Genomic DNA, 4647 nt, shown 5'->3' with positions numbered 1-4647 from the left:
GGGTTGTTTGAATTGTGACTATGTTTGCCTTATGTTGCCACATTATTTTTGTCACACTTGTGTATCTTGAGTTGTTCAAATTTTTAGCCACACTTTGGCTTGCTAAGGGAATCTTGCCATACTTTTTGTGTCTATGACATGTGGGGTTCACTGATCATAAATTTTTTTTTGCCTTGGGTGTGGCTAGAACCAAACAGCTACCTAACTTGGTGAAACTTTCCTAAGGTGAGGTGTGGCAAAGTGTGGCAATATGTGGCTGAAAACCAAACAGCCCTCTAGTTGGAAGGATATGCTCTACCTAACTATTGGACAGGGAGGGAAAGTTAGCTAGTGAGACAAAGGCATGGGTGGGGAAGAGACAATGAGGGAGAGACAAATAAATTCAAGTGAGGAAGAGAAGAAGCCATTAATGGAGCTCATTAATGAAGGAGATGATGGAAGGAGGTATTAATGAGAAGAGAAGAGAGATAGAAAAAGGAAGAAGTAAGTGAGGGAGATAGAGGGTGGGAGAAAAGGTGACTGTTACGTGTAGCAGTAGCACTGGTAGAGCACGGGCGCTACTGCTAAGATCCATAGCAATAGCGCATGTTGGTGGTCCAGTGCTACTACTAATCTGACTCCGTGCACACATAGCGGTAGCGGTGGGGGCCACCGACACACGCTACTGCTATGGATCTTAGCAGTAGTGTTGGTTTTGGCCCACCGCTACTACTACAGGTAGCCCCAGCCGATGGCGATGGGACCACTTAGCAGTGGCGCTGCCCAACCGTCCCGCACTGGTGCTACTTCACATCCTGTAGCGCTGGTTTCTTCCTTGCACTATCACTAAGTAGCAGTAGTGCTGATCAATAATACCGCGCTAGTGCTACTGTTCTATCAATAAACTTTCTGCTAGTAGTGAAGAAAGAATTGTAGAGTTTTCTTGAGAGAAGAGTTTGTGGTTTTTTATTTTTTGAGGAAAAGAATTTGTGGAGTTAGTTCACATAAATGAAGTACGGATCGTAACTGCATGGGAAAGTTCGAACAAACAGACCACGGGACACGGAAACTTGGTTTCAGCCCACTGCAAGAGAGAAGTGACATGTGCATTCAACGGCATCGATCCTCTGGTTGACCGAAAATTGCAACATTGGTGTTGAGCCATATTTCTTTTCTAGATTTAGAAAAAGAAGGTTAAGATCCGGCCTCTACATCAATCGATGCATACAGCCATCTTTATTGGTGTTGAGCCACATAGAATAATATTTTATCTAATATACTCCTCTGCCTTCAAATTTTGTAATTCTCACTTCTAAAGTAGCACACACTGGGCACATTCTTATTTCGGGATTGATAAATCTCAGTCGACTGAGATTTAATCAAGTCCCAGTCGATGCTATATCCACAAGATCTTACATGGAGATACATGCAAAATTTTAATTTTAGTTTTTTTTTGTTTCTTACATGTTATGTCACTTGACTTAGACTTGGTAAAGTCTCAGTCGGCTGAGACCTAGCCACACCCTTTTTATTTATATGCACCTTCCATTAAAAGCTTTGTACTGTGGCATAGATGATAAAAAAAACCTTTATTTATTTATGTAGTTACTTTTCTTTCTTGAGAGAATTTGATGGAGTTACATGTAGATGGCACTGGAGTTCTAAAAATGTGACTGAGGTTTATGTGCACTTCTGAAGAACACGAATATAATAACCACTAAATTTACAAACCCAACAGTTTATTCCTGAAATCATATCATCATCATGGCAATGCAAATTGCTCGAGGATATTGCTGCCAATCCATCACTGTGTGCAGCAAAATTGGCAAATTATGATACTTCAACAAACACAGAGAAAGAATTATGTACAAATGAGTTTGTACTCATCACTGTAAGCCAGATGCGCGTGCATTCCATGCATACAATGTCTTCCAGCGCCATCTAACGCCATGCTCTTCCATGCATGTGAGTCATTGGACCCTCATCGAGTCAGTTGTTCATCCTAGCATTGGAGTCAGAGTCGTCAGAGTAGGCGCCTTGCTTGGAATTTGAATTGAAATTGGGGATAGAGACAACGAGCTCCTTGACATCGGAGCCGCACGTCTGAAGGTGAGCGAGAATCTTGCTGAATTTAGGTCTCTGCTTTGTGATGGTGATGGACACATCATTAGGGAAGAGGTCTCCGCGCACAAAGGCGTGGTACATGGAGACGGCCAGCACCACAATGATGGTCATGGTGGCAATCCCCGAAAGCCCGAGTGCCATTGCTCGCGTCACCAAGTTGTCCACCTCTGATGCATACAATATCGTCGCCAGGGCAACACTTGTCATCGGGAATGTGTATGCCCACCACGCCAGCGAGAACCTAAACCCCCAAAAGAGGTTGACGCGCACCACCAATGACACGTAGAGGAAGAGTGAGACGTAGTAAAGGAGCTTGGCACCATCGTTGAACTCGCCAGAGATCCTCGTCCAGGCCATGGATGCCACACTAGGTGCAGCGACGAAAAGAAAGAAGACCGGGTGGAGATCCTTGGGGAGTTGCATATTGGTGGGGAGCCGCTGATAGAGGGTGACAAAGAGCACAACGTAGTGGGCGAACCCAACAGCGAAGAAGAAGATTGGTAGCTCCCGGAGGCCCATCCTGGCACCAAGTAGCGCGCCGACAAAGTTGCCGACAATGGCAAGGTGGTTGGATGGGTTGGCCACCTTGGAGAGGCGCCTCTCACCACTGGACATCTATTGGCCGTAGATCTTGATATCGAGCCAGAAGATGGGCGCCATGAGAAGGTACCAGACGACATGGTGGATCTCCCACACCGGGTGTGGCACACCCTTGACAAGGAAGAGGCAGGTAATCCAGGGCGCGAAGAAAAAGTTGACGCGCACAGGGTGGTGGAACTCGCGGCGGACGGCCTCGAAGTAGAAGACAACCTTGTGGAGGTAGGTGATGGAGACGATGACGGTGAGGGCGAGTGAGATCCACCAGAGGACGTGGCTGACGGCAGGGTGTACGCGGAGGAATGCCGTAGAGGGCTCCGACTGGAGCGTCTTCCATAGCATCGCTTGGCTGCTCACGCCAAGGCACATCCCAAATGCGCTAATCGGGAACCGAAGAAGGAATGGCCATGGCTCGTCCTTGGGCAGCACCGCCACCTCTGTTGACTGCATGTCCATGCTTTAGTTAGAGACCAACGACAATGGTTTTAGTAAGGAAGGTGAAAGTTTGGGGGCACGGACACGGTACATACACGAAGGGTGTCAAACTCAGGTCCTTCGAGGGCAGCGAAGTAGCGGTCGGCGGTGGGGACGTCGTCATCCTCGTTGGTGTCCTCCTCGAAGAGCTTGGACACTGCACCGTGCTCGACGTCCGTCCCCGGCGGGTCCTGAGGCAGGCCACGGAGGTTGGAGAGCTGGCGGTTGTGCCGGCCGGAGAAGGTCCTGAACTGGTCGAATTGGCGGTCCAGCTCGCGCGTGCTGTTGCTCCGCGGCCCCTCTCCGGCACTTTGGATCACCAGCGACGACTGCGAGTGGTGTTGGGCATGCTTTACCAGCTGCGGCACGACGAGATGGCGACCCTCGACCTGCTCTGACTCGCTTGGCAGCACCGGAGTGGCGTGCACCTCAGCGATGCTGGCGTGGGCGGACGGGGGCATGCGGAGTCGTCCCTGCGCGAGGTGGATCCCGGACGGCGAGCTCGGCACGCTGAAGGAGACGGACAACGGCGTGTCCCCCAGCGTCGGCTCACCGTGAACCGCCACGGCGGCGCCACCAGTCGGAACGGCATGGTGGCCACCGGCGCCCGTCCCGGGCAGCCCCGCCATCCGTATTCTGCTGATGCTGGCCCCCCTGCCCGCCATGGCAACAAGCCAACAAGCTGTGTGGTAGTAAACACAACTCTGGCAGCAGGGCCGTCAGTTCGTCGTGGATACATGTGCATCACCGTGGCCACCTTATATACACACATGGCGAGCAGGACAAAGAGACCCCTTTGACGGTGAAAATGCTTCTCTGGACTTAGGTTAGCATCTCGTAATAGCATTTTAACTTGAGATAACCTGTTAAGAATTGGGTGGAATTGTAAAGAAGGTATATGCATGTTTTGATGTAATCAGATAGAGACCATTGCTCCCTAAAAGAAAAGATAGAGACCATCGCTAGCCTTTTTCTTTTAAAAATGTTCCCTTCCTTGATAGCTTATACAATTTCATTTGATTTTTCCAGTTGGCAGAGATTTCATTTGATTGCTTGACCAATAATGTTGTTTTAATTCTCAGTTTTGAAGTTGGAAAATGATAAGTGTAGATTTGTCTTGAGAAGAATTTTCAGGATATTATATTTTCGTTGGCACTTGCACGCATATAATTAGAGAAGGGCATTCATATGCTTAATTCTGTTTGGTTTATTCAAAAATTTCGAATTCCATTTTCTGTTGAATTGCCACCGAAATAATCATAAAGAAAATAGTCCCCGAATATGATTAACCCAAATTTATTTGTTTGGTTCCGTGGTTAACCGAGGAAAACCCAAGTCTGTGTGCACCATCAATTGAAGCAGCGTCATCACGATTTGCGGTTAGCTCTGTACAGACATAGCTGGAAACTTTAACACCAATTAGTGGTGGAAATTAATTAAGAGACATCTTGCGTCACGTTGTAACAAAGTCTC

At 48.1% G+C, this 4647-nt stretch overlaps 1 pseudogene; it reads right to left on the bottom strand.

The window, feature by feature from the left end:
* Positions 1–1968: 1968 nt before the first annotated feature.
* LOC119348894 lies at positions 1969–3846 on the bottom strand (annotated as a pseudogene).
* Positions 3847–4647: the final 801 nt, after the last annotated feature.

Source organism: Triticum dicoccoides, chromosome 1A, assembly GCF_002162155.2.
Source record: "Triticum dicoccoides isolate Atlit2015 ecotype Zavitan chromosome 1A, WEW_v2.0, whole genome shotgun sequence".
Classification (NCBI taxonomy): Eukaryota; Viridiplantae; Streptophyta; class Magnoliopsida; order Poales; family Poaceae; genus Triticum; species Triticum dicoccoides.
Note: the sequence above shows the minus strand (reverse complement) of the source record. Positions and strands in the feature narration are given on the sequence as shown.